We start from the raw sequence: 22,414 nt of genomic DNA on the forward strand, positions 1-22,414 counted from the left end.
TGCATTTTCCAATCAATGACTGATTTTGGACTGTCATTCCAAGGATTTGTATAGTTAATCTAACTATACAAATCCTTGGTCATTCCATTTAACTTTATTAAAAGGGCGTCACGTATAGAAATTTTATTTCTGAGTCTTTGTTGCGGAAATAAAAACTAGTTTTTTTTATAGTTTTTTCATGAAATTAGGGATAAAAAAAAAGCATTACCCACCTTGAATTTAATTTAATGATTCCCCAATGTCCCAATGGTTGCCCGAAGTTAGTGTTGTGAGTTTGTTAAAGTCGAGATTTTTGCCAGCGAAGAAGACACGGAAATGAATATTATCAAACCGAGAACGGTCTGTATGTTAATGTTTATTAAAATCTGTATCTGAGAAACGATTATAATAAACGAAAAACAAGATTTTCGTAAAAAATCAAAATCTACATTGAAAATTTCGAAATGAAAAAACTCGGAGTAAGTTTCACGTGTTAATTCACAAAATTGATTAGCAGGTCACTTGGCATCCGTCATCCGCTCCTAAACTCAAGGCTTTTCATTAGCCCAGAAAAACACTGTTCTTTGGTCTAACTAAGTCCATCGCTTTCCATCTATCTATATAACTTTCCGTCATCAAGTGGTCTGTAAGATGATAAAGATCGTTGTGGGGATCGTGTTATGGAAGGATCCTTTCCTTTTGAGCCCTCCCTATTTTGGTACACACTTAAAACTCATTCAAAATTCAATCCTGTACATTGTTTGGCAACGTTTGGTACACAAATGATGCAGAGCTCCAGATATTGAACATAGCACATTAAGATTGTTTGCAGATGATACAGGGCTCACGCTACCAGGCAAAGTGGGCGAAGAAGTCGCTTTCCCGACTGTCACTTCGCTTTCCCCGACCCCCAAAAGCGAAAAGAAGTCGCCCTGTTCTTGACGATACTCGCTTTCAGTCGCTTCCGTCATCGGACATTTTCAATTTTTACCAAGTTGATGAAACATCAATTTTTTATTGATATTAAAGAAATTTAGACATAAACGATTCATTATCTTAAGAAAAGAGGTTGAAGCATTGTCTTTGAAGTCTGTAGCACATGTAGCAGGTTATTTGATAAAAATACAACTTGTTATCACTTCGTGCATTTCCGCTTGTTCCGGTGCTTGTTACTCGAAAACGTACATCAACCTATATTTCGGCGGCAAAATAAGTTTGTTTCTTCATTTAAACGTGATACAAGTTTCCTCCAGTAAGTGTTTAATCCATTTATTGCATTAAAAACGTAATGTTCCCTTCCAAATAACTTGTCAAACATCGTTTATTTTTGTAAATTTTCTTGCATTCGTCCGCCATTGACCGATTTCTAAACTACGGATCTCAACCGGACCAGCTATGACCAAAATCTGTACTTTTACAATAATTACTACGGACGCACGGATGGAACAGCTGACAGAAGAATATTGATCCCAAAGGGAAAAATTACGTATTCCACACGAATTAAAAGACTTTTGGTTACATCTAATTGATTGGTGTATATAAATCTCTATATTTTTTATGGATTGTTTCAAACTATTGATTAAAGTTGTTTAACTCTGAGACTATCATGACTATTATACTATTATCAATATATTATGGCCCAGCTTAATAACTTTTATTTTTTTTTATGAAAAACACTGATTTTCATACACAAGATAGTTTTGAATTAAATTGTAATTGATATATTATAATTTCTTTACCTTTTTAAGATAAGAAAAATATTTTTTTTAGTGCTAGATACTAAATATTTAATTGGTAGTTTCTCACAAGAACCTGAGTAAAACTTAACCACTTTTAATTTGAAATGTTGCTTTAATTGTATACTCAGATATGAATTGAACATTATAAAAAGAACATTATTTACAAATGACCCTTTATACTATATATGCTATAGTATAATTCAAACATTGTAGCGCACCGCGCGAAAGAACACTTCTCTTTCAAATCTCACCACTTCTCCCTATCAGTTTCAAAAAGAGAAGTCACTTCTCCCTATAATTCTGAAGTAGTGTGAGCCCTGTGATAGTATTATTTATAGGGAAATTAAAAAAAAAGATGACGCATATAAATTACAGTCTGACTTAGAAGCGGCTGGCAGGTGGGAGCAGGACTGGCTCATGCATTTTCATCCTGATAAGTGCAACATTCTCAGTGTAAATCAAAAACGCAAACCTTTAGACTTCACTTATAAATTACACAATCACTCTCTAGAAAAAGTTGACTCTACAAAATATTTAGGCCTAACTCTTCAATCAAATTTAAAATGGGACAAACATATAGATAACATGATATCAAAAGCAAATCAGTCCCTTGGATTTATTCGTAGAAACCTAAAAATAGCCTCTCCAAAAGTTAAAGCACATGCATATAAAGCTCTTGTCCGACCAAAAATTAGAGTACTGCTCAACAATCTGGGATCCACATCAAAAACAGCAAATTACACAAATCGAAAAAGTTCAGAGAAGAGCAGCACGCTTCCATAACACCAGCTCAGTTACTGAAATGATGACAGACCTAAATTGGTACCCACTCGAAATTAGGCGCTTACGTTACAGACTTGTTTTCTTCTACAAAATTATTCATGAAATTGTTGCAGTCCCTACACATAACCTTTTGATACCACTAGACAATAGAACCAGACATAGCAATCCGCACTCATTTAGGCAAATACAAACATCTAAAGACAGTTATAAATATTCTTTTTATCCACGAACAATTATAAATTGGAACTATCTGCCACAACAAATAGTATCATGCAGTACAGTAGAGGGATTTAAGAGTATGATCACAGAATCTGCCCTCATCCCCATATTCTATCCCTAACTATTCTGTTATCAAATGTATATAGTTTTATCAAAATATATTTTTTTGAATATACATCATTTTTGTACATACGTTATTTTGTTTTTTTCTTGATATTGTTATTTTTTATTTTTTTCCTGCTAAAATGTAAATTATAAATTTTATAGTCGACGCCCAGCTAATAATCTTCAATAATTGAAGGATCGCTAGAAACCTAAAAAAGAAGAAGAAGAGCTGCGTATTTGCGTGATCACGCAATACAAATGATAAAAAAAACCAATGCAATTGCCCATTGCAGGGTTCAATAACCAATTACTTCAAAGAAAAACCCAATTATATACCAAAACCATGAGTTCTCAACCCTTTTATTGGCTACCGTTTGCGTTATTCACCCTTATCAGTTAACAGTCGTCGCGTAAATCTATTTTTATAATATTTATAATTTGAAATTTCCTTTCGTTGTAAAAATAGATCCCTGCATCAAGCAGCTAAAATGGGTCCCTGTTGGAGTTTTCCCTTGCTCAATAGGTTCACGTGTTTTTAAAAACATTTCGATCTTCTTGGCGTTTATCCAATTAGCGTGTGTTATTTAGTCATATTTTTTTCGCATTGCTCGGGATTTATCATAACATACATTGAAATAAAACGAAAGTGAATCTCCGGTAAAAATATTGAATAGAATAGATATAGGAAGATGTGGTGTGAGTGCCAATGAGACAACTCTCCATCCAAACAACAATCTAAAAATTAAACCATTATAGGTTAAAGTACGGCCTTCAACACGGAGCCTTGGCTCACACCGAACAACAAGCTATAAAGGGCCCCAAAATTACTAGTGTAAAACCATTCAAACGGGAAAACCAACGGTCTAATCTATATTAACAAAACGAGAAACGAGAAACATGTTTTCTGCTTCTTTTGAAAAGCTGAGGGAAAGTTATGATGATAACAAGATTCAGCCAGTGTTTTAGGAAGCGTCCATCGAACGCACAGGCGTGTGTGCGTACCTTAACGAGAACATTGCTTATAAACACTGGGTTTCATCAAATCAGTTGGAAAAAGTGAAATGGCCAAATCAATTATGACATAATTTAGCATCAGAAACCAAAATTCTAATAAAAGACCAACTAAACCCAGATTTATGTAAATTGTATAAAACAAAAACATTCAAGTATAATTAAAGTTTTTATACTATTTTTTTTTCATTTTACGGTTAATAAATGAATACACACACAGGCTCTGGTCTCACAATTTATTATATAAAGGTATAAGACGAGTTCCTTTAAATACACATATCCGTTTTTGTGAGAAAATACAAAAATGGCCTAAGGTTTGAAACGGGACTCAAATTAATCCTACAATTGCTCCTCAGTGAAAAAAAACAAATAAAACAGCTAGCAAATAACCCTAATCCTTACCCTAAACCAAATAAAACAGCTAAACCAAGAAAGAAACATATTTAAGATAGAAAAAAATCTGGGGTTGATATTGCCTAAATATTAATATTGTGTTGATGAAAAAACCCAATACACTAAGGAGCTTGGTGGTGAAAAACCCAATTTGGTATCAACTTTAAGGGTGAATTGGAATTGATAATGCAATTAAAAAACTTTAACACCCAATTATATAAGAAAATTGTGGGTAAAAACCCCAATTTGTGAATTCTTATCTGGAGCTCTGATGATGTTTAACACAATTTAAATTTAGAAATCTTTGTCTTCATCACATGCACTTGTTTCTATCCATAGGAAGACCCACTATCAATGTATATTTATGAGAAGGTACCTTTTTTTATGTACACTTTTGGTAATTAGCTGTATCTTGCCTCTGAATGACCTTAGATCGACTCCGAAGCACCTTTTGACATCAAGCAACAGTCACTTTCAAATTGTGATGTCAAATATTTTAAATTATGATGTCAAAATTTACGGGAACCTGTGTGATTTTACGTAATGGTGGACAAATTTGCATACAAGTGTTAATACTTTTATATATCATTGACCTGACGAAATCTAGAAATGAAATGAAATAAGTAAAAGAAAGAGCCTTAAAATAGTTAGCAAACTATAGTTACAGATAAATAATATGAGGCTGCATTACATGTGAAAGGGGACAAAGTCCATATCAATTACATTTTTTTAATTCTAATATATTTTAACAGGTTCACCAATTGGTGGCCTATACCTCAACTGACGTATAATCCACCAATTGAGGTATATTGGTATAGACCAATTGATGTATTCATTGTAATTTAAGTTTTTTGTTATAAAATGCTAGTGTGAGATACATGTAGGAAACACACATCTTATTTTGCCTTAGTGAACTGTATTTTGACATTGAAAAATCTTTTTTTAGAAACCATCTAGGTCAACCATTACAAAGTCAAGTAGAAAATGGTAGTCAAGAAGAGGACCAGTTAAATCCAGAGGATGTAGAATTTTATGGCACTCCAGGACAAACCAGTTTTGTCAGTGCTGCACAGAAAAGGTACTCACTTTTGACTTGCTTTTTGAACAGGGTTTCCCCTGGGTCAATTATTTTTTCGCCACCTCTTTCGCCAAAACAATATATTTTTCGCCACTTTATTATTTTTTTCGCCAAATAACACAAATATATATTTTATTTTTAAATTTACTTTTTTTTCCAGCCTCCCCCCCTTTTCTCTAAATAAAAAGTGTTTTTATAACAAAATAAAACATCTTATCATTTGAAATTGATCCCTCGTGCAAGGTGTAGTCATTACATTGAAGGGTTACTCTCATGCCAACCTTTTCAATAGAGTTCTTCATAACGACAGTTTTCTTTTCTACTTCTAGACCATCGTATATGCTTGAAACACGTGTGTCACTGAAATGACTTTAAAGTACCAACTCAAATCAAGGATATAAATGAAAGTTAAATGATAAAGTTTTAAATCAGAGACCTTTCTTGCTTTTGAACATTTTTCGTCATAACAACAGTTTTCTTGGCTATCATTAAAAGAAGGAGAGGAAGCGTAAAAATTTTGCTTCTAACACATGCGTCGCAACTTGGTTAATAAATTTGTTTATGACATGCGACAGAAGCCATTTAACCATATATCATATAATCAACACCTTTATTAATTAGATCTTTGATGTCTATAGCTGACCATAGCTATAAATGCAATCAGCTGATTATTTATTTTCTGTCAAAATCTTAAGGAGTTCAAGGCGAATTTCGAATATTGTCTGATCGGTAAAGTCCAAGAAACCTGAAAAAAGTAAATAAACAAGATGGCTGAACATAAATCGTTATATTTCTTTCGCCAAATTCTTTCGCCATTGAAGAATTTTAATCGCCACAATTATTTTTATTTTTTCACAAATTGCGAAAATGGCGACCTCCAGCGGAAACCCTGATTTTGAATAAGAGGGTGTAATATTATATCAAAAAAAAACTAATACAAATAAAGTGGTCAATTATTTTTTTTTTTTTTGTTATTGAGAAAAGTGCGACTGAATGAGTACCCCAATTAGAACTCACATTCAGATATCTGATACATACATGTTACACAGGGTTCTCACTGAGGCAAGTCAATGAGTCCTGGACTCATCAAGATCTGTCTGGACTCATCATTTCCAGAACTTGTGAGTCCACAGATGCATCAAGATTGAAATATTTTGTATAAACTGAACACAGTTTAAACACAAATATCATCATTTAATAGCTTTAGATTAAAAAAATCTGAATTTAATGTCATTTCATTGCTGTGGTTGGCCATGGAGACTAACATATTACATTATATTGCAATAAATTATCTTCTTCTTGCTGTTGGACTCACCATGGCCAAAAATGATGAGTCCCTGTACTCGCCTTCAAAAATCCTTAGCGAGAACCCTGCATGTACATAATATTTGTATGCAGATATCCCCGACATTGCAATATTTGAATTTAATTGCACATTCTTCAACCTGCATCACAATACTAAATTTTTGTCTACAAGTTTTTATCTTTGGATGTGATTGCTAATTTCATTACCCTTTGATCGAGCACAGGTGACACAATTCTTCCATAACAATCTTATGGGATCCTATATTTGAATGCAAGTTATACAGAGAGCCTTTACTTGTGATTTTTTGTTTATGCTCCAGCAGTTCCTCACTTAATTTAGATTGTGTTTGCCTATATAATATTAATAAACGTAGAACATTTAGAATAAGGATATACATGTATGTGATATGATTTTTAAGAATGAACAAATATCTACATGCTTAATTTTCTTTTAGATTTTCAAATAGAGAGAAAATTGCTTCTAAAAGAAAAAGAACATATTCAGAATCTGGAGAGATTTATGAGCAAGAGCCAAGAAAATTATTTGCTGGAGAAAGTCAAAAGAATATGAAAGATTTGCCATCAATTAAGACAAAGAAAGGAATTATTCCTCAGATGTTCAAAGGTACAATTCATATTAAAAAGGCAGCTATGCACCATCATTTTTTTAGTGAAATTTTGTATGTGTAAAAAAAAATATTGAGCAATGAATAATGAGCCAACTAAGTTACCATTGTATAATTGTTTCACTAGCTATGCTTCCATTGCATATACTGCTAATTTAGTCATGCTATCAGTTATTAATCTAAACCTCAATGTCAAGTTTTACAAGCCTTAAAATTTTACTTATGTCGCCCCATTCTTAGGAAAGTGCCAAAAATGTCATATTACAAGGATCCCAGACATCAATATCAATGGAGTAACTCATTATGATTATTTCTTTGGTCACAGTGATTTTCTGTGGGAGAACAAAAACTATTGTTTAAATCAATTAAATCATTGTACGTTTTTTTTTCTCACTTATTGTAGAGCCTGTACATTTTGTCGCAAAAGCAAGATAAAGCGATACTACATTCCGTCCTTGGAGGCTGTTGTGGCCATAAATATTCACTCTGAGGTTAAAGTTCTTGAAATTTTGATAACTTTCTTAAACTGTCCTGGATTTCTACCAAACTTAGACAGAAGCTTGTTTATGATAAAAACTAGTATCTAGCAGGAATTTTTGTAAAAATATATTTCCTGTTTTTCCATATATCATGTATATTGCTTATATATGGACTTAATTTTTCTTCCAGTTAACATTACAAACAGTCTGCAGTTAAAGTTTTTTAAATATTCAATTTTATTAGATTCATAGAGAAGCGATACACTGGATGACTGGGTTCCAAGGAACTCTTGCAAATTTATTCTTTTTATTTTCTTTTATTTATGCCCCACCTACGTTATGCCCCACCTACGTTATGCCCCACCTACGATAGTAGAGGGGCATTATGTTTTCTGGTCTGTGCCTCCGTTCGTTCGTTCGTCTGTGCATCTGTCTGTACGTCTGTTCGTCCCGCTTCAGGTTAAAGTTTTTGGTCGAGGTAGTTTTTGATGAAGTTAAAGTTACATCAACTTGAAACTTAGTACACATGTTTCCTATGACATGATTTTTCTAATTTTGATTCCTAATTAAAGTTCTGAGCCCAATTTTCACGGTCCACTGAACACAGAAAATGATAGTGCCATTGGGGCAGCGGTGTACTATGGACACATTCTTGTTATTATCAAAAATGGATTATCTTCAACTGAAGATCTTTTATGAAATTATAAATAAATGTTAAGATATTACTTTAAAATTTTAAACATAAAAGGTTAAATATTAAAAAAGAAAAACAATTTGGCAATGACTGGAACTCATCTAAATTCTATATGATAATGCAATTTTCATGCAGATGAATGTCATAATTTTCAGTCTCAAGTTATTTTGACAAAACTATTATTTTAAAAACTAAACATGATCGTTGATTATATGTTTTTAAATTTCCAGAACCAAATGGCGAAACAAGTTCAGACATTATAGAAAGAGATACCATTATCAACCAGGAACCAAAACCCTTGCCACAATTATCAAATATTCAGCTGCTTATACAAAGAAAACATAACCTTAAAGAAAGGAAAAAGAAGATTGCTTTACTTGCAAGTGATGTGATAGAAAACCCTGAGGAAAATGTGAGATATGTTAAGATTACTTTCTTTGATCATTTAGTATCCAGTAGTTTGTTGCAAACCTATTTATGAGACTTATAATTATTTATATCAAAGCCTGTCTTTTACTACAATTTTATTTGTATTACTTCAAAATAGTTAATGCATTTTAAAGAGAAAAAGTGTTTGTTTGAGTATTATATAAACTATTGCTATTTTATCATTAGTCCTAGTTGATAAGTAACAACAATATATCTGTCATTTACACACGATTTCAATTCTAAAATTTAATTGCTTATTTCCTCTCTATATAAATGAGGAGATGTGGTATGATTGCCAATGATGCAATTATCCACTAAAGTTCAAATGAGATGAATGTAAGCCAACAAAGCCAACCATACAGCATTCAAAAACCGACTCTGTATAGTCAGCTTTAAACAACATATGCCTGAAAAATATAAAACAATTCAATTCTGAGGAAACTCACGACCTGTTTGTATCACAATTGACCATGTCCATCTTAACACCTCTTACATGTGAACATTTATAATTTCAAGCTTCAATGAGTCTGTTTGACATAAAAAAAATAAGTACAGTACTCTTCAAAAATATCGATTCGATAACTTTTTTCTCCGATTTCCGTGTTTCTCGGAATCACACCGAGTACCGCGGATTTCACTCCTAAAATCCTCCAAAGATTCTCTCCCAACACCAAGTGGCTGTTAATTGGTTTATTGCCCATCGGATGTACTTCAAATTAACGACGCGTGACAACATAATTGGATTACCCAGATAATTTACCTTTGAACATTTAATCGATCTTGGTTGCACAGGTGTGCTTTAAAATCACGGTATTATAAATTGAACAAATGTTTTCCTTTCTTTGACAGATAAAGATGTGACAATATCATTTAGAATAAGATAATTATTATCTTTTATATTTGTGTCTTATGCCGTTATCTTTAAAATAGAACGTACATACGAAAAAGTATGAAGAAAATTGTTATTTTGTGTTTCTATTACAGTCCGGTCAGGTCATACATTGTGTTCTTTCAGCAAGGACGATTTTGCCACAATTAGTTTCTTTTATAACTTATTCAATAAGCAATATCAGCGCATTAATTGTTCATTATTAAAAAATCAACTGGCTAATAAAATCATGTTTTTTTTTCTGTAACCCGATTCATCGGATCATCAAGTAAACTTAATTTATTGAGCAATGTAAAATATGATGTTTCACCACCTCGGTACATTTATACAGACTTGAATAATTCAAATTACGAACAGAAACTGTTAAATGACAACTCTGTTGACAAAGGAAATAATTTCAAGTGATATTGATAGTGCTCGTCATTTTCGCATTTTACGGAACGGTTTTCAATTTGACGAAAGTATTTATATCAATTTCGTCATTTGAATTTGGAAAGTGAAAAATATTTTCACATTAATTATATTATAAATGTACTATAATTCTACCGGTGTTTGACAAGTTTATGACGCTCAATCATTTTACGTTTACAAAAGATGTAAAAGTTGTGATGATAAGTAATCCGCTTATCGCTATCCGATAGGTCACTAATCCTTTAATTATTAATAAAATTTATCAAACCTCATAATTGCCCATCATAATATTCTATTCCAGTTAAATCAGTCATCATTTTATTTTCAAAATTTCCCAACCGCCTTCAATTGGCATTTCTTTATCGTATTATCATGATTATTGTCATTTGAATACAATCAGTCACCCCGGACAATTTCCATCATAATTTCAATTAATACATCACCAACTGTAAATCTATATTATTGACCATGGACATATAACTAATGTACTTTCTTTTTTGAAAGATAAAACATTAAAATTCAAATAGTTAAAAATGTGTTCACGTTTATTCGGATAAGAATTATATTTTCCCGATAAATCAATTTTAAAAGGACCTTCTGGAGCCTCAATACGATTGCACAAAAATGTCGTTCTGCAACTTTAGAAACCTTGAATGGACTTTCCCACGGTCGGCCAGAAAGGTCACCTGAGTTTACTAGTACGCGATATTTTTTCCCGCCCTTTAAAAAACTTGTGCTGTGGATAACATTGATGTTAACTATTTTTAGCATTTAACATTGTTAAGTAAGTCAAGTTCAAGTTCAACCCAAACTGTTGATAACTGAGATGTGTATTGTGGAATTGTCTTCGCCCGGCAAATAATTGTTTTTAAAATCTTTTGTTGAAAATACACAAATTTACATTCATTGTGCGAAAGTTAATATTAAACAAAGATGAATTAATGCAGCTGGAAGTATTCCTGTTGTAACGGAAATGTATTATTATTCTGCTGTACTGCCATCAAATCGTAAAACGAAAATGCCGTAATTGTTAAGCATAACGAATGGTGAATAATATTTTCCTTTTTACTTGAATATACAAAACTTTTACAAAACTTTCAAACACGTAATTTTATTTAACTGCTCAGATTAATTTAGCGAAAGTTTCCGGTTATTTTTACACAAGTATGCTCATTTCGTAAATAAAATATTAATTTACTGGTGAAGACATCGAGGTCAAAATTAAGTAGTTTTCATTTTTTATAAAACTTAAATACAATTGAAAGAATTAACAACAACATTTTGCTTTTAAATCTTTTATTCATTCCAGCAATTAGATAATCGTAAAAAGAAAATGCCGTAGATTTACACAATTAATACGGGGCAATCATTTTGTCTAATGAATGGTGAATAAATTTTCCTTTTTACTTGCATATATAAAACTTTTAGACTTATAATTTTTAAATAAAGACTTTAACTTTGAAGTAGAATATTTTGTTTTTCACATATTCCGCTATATTTTATAATCGTTTTTTTTTTAAAGTACATTAAGGTTAAGATATTTTTAGATGGGCTAACAAAAAATACGAAAATATTTTGACTTTAGTTTTTATTACCACTAATGAAATTTAATTAGTATAAAAGACATTTAAAATTATACACCTGTTTGACACTTAAACTGGTACAGTAGACCGTAAATATAACTCTTTATTACTTCAACCTTTACCTGTCAGGTAATCCAATTACCCATTCAGTCTTGTGCCGGTATAGATCAAAGTAGGATAAGGGCAATTAATTCCTCGGTGTAGAGAGTGAGCTCGTTATCACAATAAACATTTACCTGATTTTGGGAGAGATTACTCCCAAATTCCTCCCAACATTTTGGGAGGAATATCGGAGTATGCGGGAGTGGCTCCGACATTTTCCTCGGTGTAGGGTGTGGGAGGGTTGGTACTCTTGAACTGTACTGTATGAATTCGAACTTACTTACATTTGTAGTTATCCAGGCAGAATAGTATATGAAACATCTTATTCACAATGTACGTAACATGTAGCAATGAATATTTAAGAAATAATTCATGGGGTCTGGAATATATCGTGATTTCATAAAATATTTGTCATAAAGGACCAACCTGTGGTAAAATCGAGATATATTCAGGTCAAATATTTGTCATAAAGGACCAACCCATGGTAAAACCACAATATATTCAAGCAGGTCTAATATTTGTCATAAAGGACCAACCTGTGGTAAAATCACGATATATTCAAGCCGCCATGAATTATTTCCAATTCTACTTGGACAAAAACAGCAATTGTTTTGGATCGAAGTTTCTAGGTGAAGGCTTTTTTTGCGGTTCCCATAAATAAAAGCACTATCAAATGGATGTAAAAGAATGTAGCAAACTGAATAAGTGTCATGCTTAAACTATTTACAATAAAATATTTTGATAGGTTTGGATGAATCTAAATGATTACTGTACTTATTTATATGTCTTATATTATTCAAAAATTGGTCTATATAACACATTTAGTATTGTTTGTTTACATTTCCTTGTTGTGATGAATTTGGATTCACAAGCGTTTATTTTCCCGTAAAATGCTCGTGTAGCTTATTTATAAAAAAGCATATGACGTGGGAGTACAATGGGAACAGCCCAAGAAAAATATTTATATTTTACCGCAGGTGTGTACTTCAAATGTTTAAAGAACATCATTTTAGAGTTTAAACTTTTCCATTTTATGCTACCTGCAAAATGGCCCTGGGTTGTTTTTAGCTCACCTGGCCCGAAGGGCCAAGTGAGCTTATGCCATCACTTGGCGTCCGTCGTCGTCTGTCGTCGTAAACTATTTCAAGAATCTTCTCCTCTGAAACTACTGGGCCAAATACTTCCAAACTTTAACTGAATGTTCCTTAGGGTATCTAGTTTATAAATTGTATCCGAGGTTTTGATCTATCAACAAACATGGTCGCCATTGTTAAAAATAGAACATATGGGGTCAAATGCAGTTTTGGCTTATAACTCAAAAACCAAAGCATTTAGGGCAAAACTGACGTGGGTTATATTGTTTATCAGGTCAAGATCTATCTTCCCTGAAATTTTCAGATGAATCAGACAACCCGTTGTTGGGTTGCTGCCCCTGAATTGGTAATTTTAAGGAAATTTTGCTGTTTTTGCTTATTATCTTGAATATTATTATAGATAGAGATAAACTGTAAAAAGCAATAATGTTCAGCAAAGTAAGATTTACAAATAAGTCAACATGACCGAAATGGTCAGTTGACCCCTTTAGGAGTTTTTGCCCTTTATAGTCAATTTTTAACCATTTTTCGTAAATCTTAGTTATCTTTTACAAAAATCTTCTCCTCTGAAACTACTGGGCCAAATACTTCCAAACTTTAACTGAATGTTCCTTAGGGTATCTTGTTTATAAATTGTATCCGAAGTTTTGATCTATTAACAAACATGGTCGCCATTACTAAAAATAGAACATAGGGGTCAAATGCAGTTTTTGGCTTATAACTCAAAAACCAAAGCATTTAGAGCAAATCTGACATGGGGTAATATTGTTTATCAGGTCAAGATCTATCTGACCTGAAATTTTCAGATGAATCAACCTGTTGTTGAGTTGCTGCCCCTGAATTGATAATTTTAAGGAAATTTTGCTGTTTTTGGTTATTATCTTGAATATTATTATAGATAGAGATAAACTTTAAAGTGAGCAATAATGTTCAGCAAAGTAAGTTCTACAAATAAGTCTATCTGACCAAAATTGTCAATTGACCCCTAAAGGAGTTATTGCCCTTTAAAGACTTTTTTCACAATTTGTTCATCATGTTGACTTACTTTAAAGTCATAAGAAACGAGTGGCCGGTGAAAAATAATGTTCTTCCAATTCTTGAACCAATGCATACAAACATCATAAACTTAGTCTTCTGTGCACGAATTTCTCATTTTTTTCGTGTAAATTTTGTATAATCGTCAATTTTTTTTTCAATAGGCCAGTGTTGGTGTGAAAATATGGCAGGTAATTAAAGTTCGTGTTTTGAATCCGAAGTTTAACGATTGTCACCTGTTTGTCAACAATCGACATAAAATCAACAAAAAGCATGGGAATTGAGCACGTGTTTAACATGTAAATTCAGATAATAGTTTATTTTAAGGACATTCATGCGTATTGTGATCATCGGATTTTTACGAGGTGGGTCACACTGAGGTCACTTTGCATACGGAAAATATGTCGGGGGAATTGCTTGCTGGAAGCAAGCAATTGAAATAAAGTAAACTTCTTCTAAATATGAATAAATTAAAGAATTTTCTTCAGAAAAAAAGTATATGTACATAAGTTTTATAATGAAAACTATCCATTGAGTTATAAAAAACATATGCATTATTTTTTTTGATTTGAGGTTTCTTATGACTTTAAAAAAATCTTCTCCTTTGGAACTGCTGTATCAATTTCAGCCAAACTTAGGCTAAATGAGTTTCATAGTATCTAGTATAAATTTTATATTTTATTTCCTTGTATGTCAAGAAACATAGCTTCTGTGGCTAAAATAGAACATCGGAGAAAATGATTTTTTTTTTGCTTTTGAAGAAAATAGGACGATCCAAAAAACATTTAAATAAATTGAAAAGCCAAAATAATCATTGATGAGAGATTTAACCAAAAAAATTAAGGTGAGCGATTCAGGCTCTTGAGAGCCTCTTGTTTATTCTTGGCGCAAATAAAAGATTAATTTAAAAAAAAATGGTGCCCAAGGAAACCTTTGTTGACATACTGCAATAATGTAAAGTTGTTGTTTGTTAATGTGTTGCATATTTGTTTTTTGTTCATTTTTTTTATACTAAAATGAGGCAATTAGTTTTTATTATTGTCATTTCGAGGCCTTTTATAGCTGACCATGCATTATGGGCTTTGCTCACTGTTGAAGGCCATATGGTAACCTATAGTTGTTAATTTCTGTGTCATTTTGGTCTCTTGTGGAGTGTTGTCTCATTGGCAATCAAACACTATCTTCTTTTTTATAAAAATTAGAAAGAAGTGTTTTTAAAATGTAAATGTAATTTTCAGATGAAGAACTTACGAGAGTTAAGATTGATGTTAGAAGAATGTGAATCAGATGCCTATATAACAGTAAAAAAACTTGTGATGCTATCACTGATGGAGATATTCAAAGATATCATACCTGGATATAGAATACTTCTTCTGACAGAAAAAGAAAAAGAACAGAAGGTACTAAACTTCTTTCTTAAGGGCAATTTTACCAAGCTAACTTTTATTGTTAGTACATGTGGTTACAGCGCAATGTCTTGAGTTATATCTTTGGTAAGCTTGCTTGCTAGATGAACCATGAAACCATTATTAGTTACGGTTCTACTTTCATTATCTCGAGAAGCTTGGATAATAATTGTTTCATAGTTCAGCAAGTACTTGTTCCATATGCTCGAATTTCAAAATTAAAATTACTGGTATTAAAGTCTCATAATTCAAATTTTGAAGAATTACATTATTTACAGTTTATATTTATTTGTACAGTGTGTTAAAAATTATATGCTAGTATAGCCTACCACAGTCTAAAGAGTATACAGTTTTCAAAAATTTTATGCATATAAGATCAACATGTGATCCTGTTCGGGATGAAAATTTCAGGAACTCAATTTTCGGCTCTCCCTTGACACCATTTGCGAGTATGGTCTTGAGGAAACGATGATAGTCCGTTGGAAGGGGACGATAAATGGCTGACCTGTGTTAAGAGAGAGCCATATCTCTTGCACGTTAAAGACACCCTTGTAGATTTCCAAAAAGAGTAGGCTAATGCCGCTACAAGGCAGCACTCGCAGGATTAATATAAGTTGAAAAACTTGTTTCCCAATCCACTATAAATAAATATGTTTAAACTAAACTAAATCAACGTGTGATGATATATAGATTACTTACTTTTTTATAGTTTACAACAAGAAATGTAGTTGTCTTCTGTATTTATGTGTATTATATGTAATGCAAATAAAAAATCATTTTTGCCTTTTTCAACAGATGAAAAAGGAGACAAAAGCACTACAAGATTTTGAACAAGGATTGCTAATGAATTACAAAGGTTATCTAGAAGTTTTAGAAAAATATTGTACAGGTAATCTTTATTTACATGTTAGTTTTAGGTAGCACTCCACAGTTAGAAAATAAAATTAAAAATGAGCCACAAAATGTTTTATCATCTCCTATTCCTGGATTTCTAATACATTAACCTTACTGTTTGTGTTGTATGTGTATCCATGGCAACATTTTGCATTTATTTACCATAAAATATTGCAAAAAGGGGGGTGAACATGTCACATATCCCCCAAAATTTGGATCAAACTAGAATTTCAATGCCTTTGAGTGATACATTTTAAGAAACTTTTTAGAAACTGTTTGCATAGATCTTCCAAATGATCAAATAAAAAATGGGTGTCTTTTGCATCATTTTTTCGAAAATCTAATCACAAAGTTCTTGCAAAAAAAAGTTGGAAAAAAACATTACAATAATTGCTGGACCAATGTATGGTATAGGCATGCAAATACGGACTGTCATACAGAAAACAACCTTTATTTGATGCATTACATAATCTTGATGTTCATATAAACCAAATACGAAGGCTATTTTAGTACTCAGCTATCCAAAAATGAATTTTATTGCACACTAGCTCTCATATTTTAAAAATCCACAGGGACCAAAATTCGAAACTACACACCTAACTGTGGAGTGCTACCTTAGGTAATCTATATTTACATGTTAGTTTTGGGTAATCTATATTTACATGTTAGTTTTAGGTAATCTATATTTACATGTTAGTTTTGGGTAATCTATATTTACATGTTAGTTTTGGGTAATCTATATTTACATGTTAGTTTTGGGTAATCTATATTTACATGTTAGTTTTATGTAATCTATATTTAGGCCAACCTTAAAAATATGTTTGTTTGCAGTTTTCCGACTGTACCTTCAGACTGAAGGGTCGGTAGGTAGGAAAAATATTTTATTTTATCAGCCAAAATACAGTTTAAACAAGCAGTTAAACTAAACCAAGTTTCTTGTGAAGAAAAAAACACATTTTAAAACAACAAACACTGGACATGCTGAAAACCAACATCAAATGAACAGGCATTTTCAGATAAAAAAAACTTTTTAACCAAAACTGAAACTTTAACATAGTGTCATTATCCAATTTATGACATAAAATATGGTATAATTATTAAATACTGGAACACTTATAAACAAGGAATGTCATTATGACTAGAACTGTTTTAAAGAAATATATTCAGACATGTGCATGTATGCTTCTTGACTAGAATGTTTTCACGAGTAGAGTATTTTCATCAGAAAAATGTAGATATTAAAGATTTATAAGACAATGTTTTAAAGAGTGAATTTTTAATAAAAAAAAAATAACCATTGAATCTTCCTCAATTGAAAAAAAGGCAAATTGAAAAAAAAGTATTAAGACATCCAACTGTTTTCATATTTCTAACAATATTTAATTATATGTGATAAGGTTATATTTTTGCCAGGCTTTAATGAAAACCAAAGAAATCTAAAGTTTGGGGTGAAATCCATAGCACCCCATTAAAAGTAAATGGTCTGTACTGAAATGTTTTTAATGCATACAAAAAATTGGCAGCATAGCTCCTAAGGAAGTGTTTTAATTGAATTCACACAGGCCACACAGTTTGGGTATATTTAATATTGTAAGAAAGAGAATAATTGCAATGAGTGGGGCAGCCCCCCTTATCCTAAAGGAGCATACTCATTGCAATGGAAGATAGATTTAATATAGAGAGAGTATATTTATATTTTAAGCTAACCATTCATTTTCTCTACATCTTTGTGTAGATAGGGTTGCTTCTTATTGATTTGGCATAATCTATATCCATTAACATTTCAAATGAGCCCTTCCTCCGTACAGGCGTGTTTACAGATATCCATGAAGATTTAAGTCACGGAGGTGAAGATTTAAAAGTCACGAATGAGTGGTTTTATCTTTGTCGTCTTCACATCGATTTGTAGAAAATATGCCATACTTCAAGCTGCTGTCATATTATTTAACCACTAAAATTGGTTCCATAAAGTCAGGCTCCACAGATTCTGTACCCGATTTGTTTGAGACAGAATGGTTATCGTGTCAGTTATGAATATCCGCTGCATCATCGTCAATGATATCATCACAAATCATTACATGTGCCTGAATTTGTATAAACAGTTTACTAATAAACTTTTTTGTTTGTTATTTGTTTTAAATTGACAAGAGACGACAGCGTAGTACTCCTCCGTGACTTCATGGATACCTGTAAACAATTTTCATGTGCTTTATCATTAAATGGTCACTTGAACGCTTGACGGGAAGCTAAGAAAAACAGAACTTGAAATGCGTAATTGACCCAGACTTTAAATCATTTCCGGAAAGGACCCAAAGTTCCGGATCGCGTCAATAGAAGTATTAAAAAAAATTCTTCAAATTTAAAGCAATAAAATTTTCACAGTCGGAAGGATTTTCAAGGGTCGGTCGGTAAACTGCAAACAAACAATATTTTAATTTAAGCCTTACATGTTAGTTTTGGGTAATCTATATTTACATGTTAGTTTTGGGTAATCTATATTTACATGTTAGTTTTGGGTAATCTATATTTACATGTTAGTTTTGGGTAATCTATATTTACATGTTAGTTTTGGGTAATTTATATTTACATGTTAGTTTTATGTAATCTTTATTTACATGTTAGTTTTGGGTAATCTATATGGGTAATCTATATTTACATGTTAGTTTTATGTAATCTATATTTACATGTTAGTTTTATGTAATCTATATTTACATGTTAGTTTTATGTAATCTATATTTACATGTTAGTTTTATGTAATCTATATTTACATGTTAGTTTTATGTAATCTATATTCACATGTTAGTTTTATGTAATCTATATGAATGAATGAATGAATGATTTATTATAGTGCAACCTGTATATATACAATAGATACATAAATACAATATTACATTACAGCCAGCCAGATAGGCTTACGATGCACTGACAAATTAAAGTTCAAAATTTGAAAAATAGATAACACATAGTTTTGGACGAATGTCTAAATTATTAGAAAATTCAACAGTTCAAGTAAAATAGTTAAATAATTTCTCTTCTGATACGATCACAGTCCAAGATAAAGTTCGCTATACTTTTGTTGTTGTTAGATAACAGTTCATTTAAGGCAGCATTTGGAGGAAGTTCATTTATGCGTAGAGGATAAGCATGGTCTGGTGATATTGAAGTAAATAGTTTATTTCTCAAAACAGAGTAACGATCACAGTACAGGATGAAGTGTTGCTCATCTTCAATAGATCCAGTATTGCACATTTTACAAACTCGTTGTTCGATTGGAATGTTTCTATAGCGTCCTCGCTCGACTTCTAGTGGGAAAGTACCACAGCGAATTCTAGCGATTGCAGATCTTTGTGTCCTTGTTAAATGCTTTTGTACGTATGGCTCGGCAAAAAAATCGGTTTTTAAATGTTTATATGTCCTCAACTTTGGCATACTGTTTATTTCGTTAAACCACTTGTCTTTGAAGTCTGCTACAAGTTTACTTTTTACAGAGTCGAGTATGAATCTTGTTGAGATAGCGGAGTCGTTTTCAGTTAGGTGTGAAAGATTGCATCTGTCCAGAAGAGTTTTTGCGCTGTTAAACCATGTGTTTCGGTAACGTCCCGACATTTCACGATCCCAAACAAACACTTTTTGGCAAATCCTATGACCAGGCATGTTCATAAGACGACACCATAGGCGGACAACGTTACATTGATTGTGAATGAAAACTGGATGCCATCCCATGTCTGCTAATATTGCTGGAATTGGTGTTGTTTTGCCGACGCCAAGAAAAGTTCTGATTGCTCTATAATGTAAGCGTTCGATATTGTCATATTGCTTTGCTCCCCATACACCGGATGCATAGTCAAGTACAGGAATAACAGTGTTTTCATAAATTTTCGTAAATATGTCGTAGTCCATATTACCCATATTAAAGAATTTAGATATCAAAGATCCCAATGATCTACTACCTGCACTAACGAGTTCACTGACAGAGACATTATAATCAATATGCTCGGATAATGTGAGTCCCAAGTAACGATATTTATTTACAAATGCAACTATGTTGTCCCCTAGTCGAAACGTAAATTGAGTTCTGTCCTTTGTAGTCTTTCGAATATGCATAATTTTTGTCTTTTCTGTGTTAACGTTCATTAATTGTGTCTTTGTCCAATCGTTTAGAGCATTGAGCTGATTTTGTAGTCCGTCAACAGTTCCCGAAATAAGAACTAGATCGTCAGCGTATAGCAAGCAGCTGATCATATCGTCACCGATTAATGCGCCACAAGAGAGTCCGTTAATGAGTGGTACCAATTCATCAAGAAACAATGCAAAAAGTGTGGGCGCGAGATTATCCCCTTGACGGACACCGGAATCAACGGAAAACCATTCAGTAAACATCGTAGGCGATAATCGTACTGCACTTTGTAGCTTTGAGTAGAGACACCTAATTACTTTGTACATATTTCCATACACACCCACGGCTAAAAGTTTATTCCAGAGTATAGTATGATTCACGGAATCAAACGCCTTGCTGAAGTCAACAAAGCACAAAAAAGTGTCTATGTTCTGCAGTTTCCTGTTTCTCAATATTGTACACAGTGAAAAGATATGGTCCAGACATGATCTAAGCCGCCTAAATCCGTTTTGTTCCTCACTGAGAAGGTTATTGTTTTCGAGATGACTGATGAGCCTTTCATTCAAAATCTGACTAAATGTTTTTGCGACAGTTGACATCAGACTTATGCTTCGGTAATCCATCGGATTGCGGAAATCCTTGCCTTTTTTTAGCAGAGGACATATAATGCTTCGACACCAAGGATCTGGAACAATTCCATAGCTAAAACACACATTGAACAGTTCGTGAAGAGTTTTCGACAGTACATCGCTTTTAAGTATTTCATTAGGTAAATTGTCTATTCCTACTGCTTTGCCATTTTTTAAACTCATTAGCGCACGTTTAGTTTCATCAAGAGAAATGGGTTCGTTCAATTCAGATGTTCTCGTGTTGTCAGCATATGTTTGATTAACAGGGAGGTTTTCATATTCACGCTCTAGTTGTGAATTAAGGTTTTGCAGTTGCTCAATAAATTCAGAATCAACTTTTGTATTGTCACTTGAGAACAGTTTGGAATACTCCTCTTTCCATCGTTGTAAAATTTCGGAGGGATCATGAGACACTGACCCATCGTCCATGTTGACACTATCAATGTTTGTCGATTTTTTTCCTGGACCTAGTTTATTGATTTCACGCCAAAATTCTTTTGGATTGCTCTGATTGATTGATTTTATTCGATTTAGTCTTTGAGCTGTATATTTCCGTTCTTCTTGTCGTAAACGTTTGTCAAATTGTCTGCGCTTTATTTTAAATATCTCCCTGCGTTTTGTTTTTGTTCGACGGTCACCCTGATAACTCAAATAGTCCTTTTCGGCAATATTTACCTCACGTAGTAGATTTCGTTATTCGTTTTCCAGTACGGTTTTGTGTTACAGCGTTTACGTTTGTGTGTGCTTTGTCCAGAATCTTTGTAGTCAAGAACATTGTCCATTTCGTCATGAATTGCATTCAGTAGCGTTTCATAGATTGAGTTAATCCTTTGTTCAATGTTATGACGATCAAGTAGTGAATCGACAACTTTGTCTAAACAGCGCACACATCGTTCGCTCTTGAATATATCATTTGGTATCTTTGTGACGTCATATTTTCGCCTCACAGATTGTACACAGTTGTTTTCATAAATTGGCGTTTTCGCTACCTGTGGACTTGAATAATTTCGATACTCCGAATAATCGAATGAACACTGTAATACTGAGTGATCTGGGACTCTTGAGTTGGAATGTACTTCAATGTTGTGATCGATCAGCAAGTCTGACACAAGTTTTACCTCGAAATCGTAAAATTTTGTGAACGAAGCATGCGGAGTAATCATGTAGTCAACGACAGATTTACCAATAGGCGAAACGTACGTAAAATTGTCTTTTGTACTGTCTCCTCTTCCGTTTAACAGAGAGCAGTTTGAGTCGTTTAAGAACTCCAACAGAAATACACCAAACGCATTTTTTACAGAATCAATATAGAATCGATCTGGTAGGGTACAGATAGAGTCAGTCCGATCTTGCGAGTTTCCTATGCGCCCATTAAAGTCACCACAAATTAGGACTGGATTAAAGCTACTATAAA

The 22,414-nt window shown here is 32.7% G+C and overlaps 1 pseudogene; it reads left to right on the forward strand.

Annotated features, from left to right (window-relative positions):
* Positions 1–387: 387 nt before the first annotated feature.
* The window catches only part of LOC134695829 (nucleolar complex protein 3 homolog), a 66,727-nt pseudogene continuing 44,700 nt past the window's right edge, over positions 388–22,414 (forward strand).

The sequence above is a fragment of the Mytilus trossulus genome, chromosome 14, assembly GCF_036588685.1.
Source record: "Mytilus trossulus isolate FHL-02 chromosome 14, PNRI_Mtr1.1.1.hap1, whole genome shotgun sequence".
Classification (NCBI taxonomy): Eukaryota; Metazoa; Mollusca; class Bivalvia; order Mytilida; family Mytilidae; genus Mytilus; species Mytilus trossulus.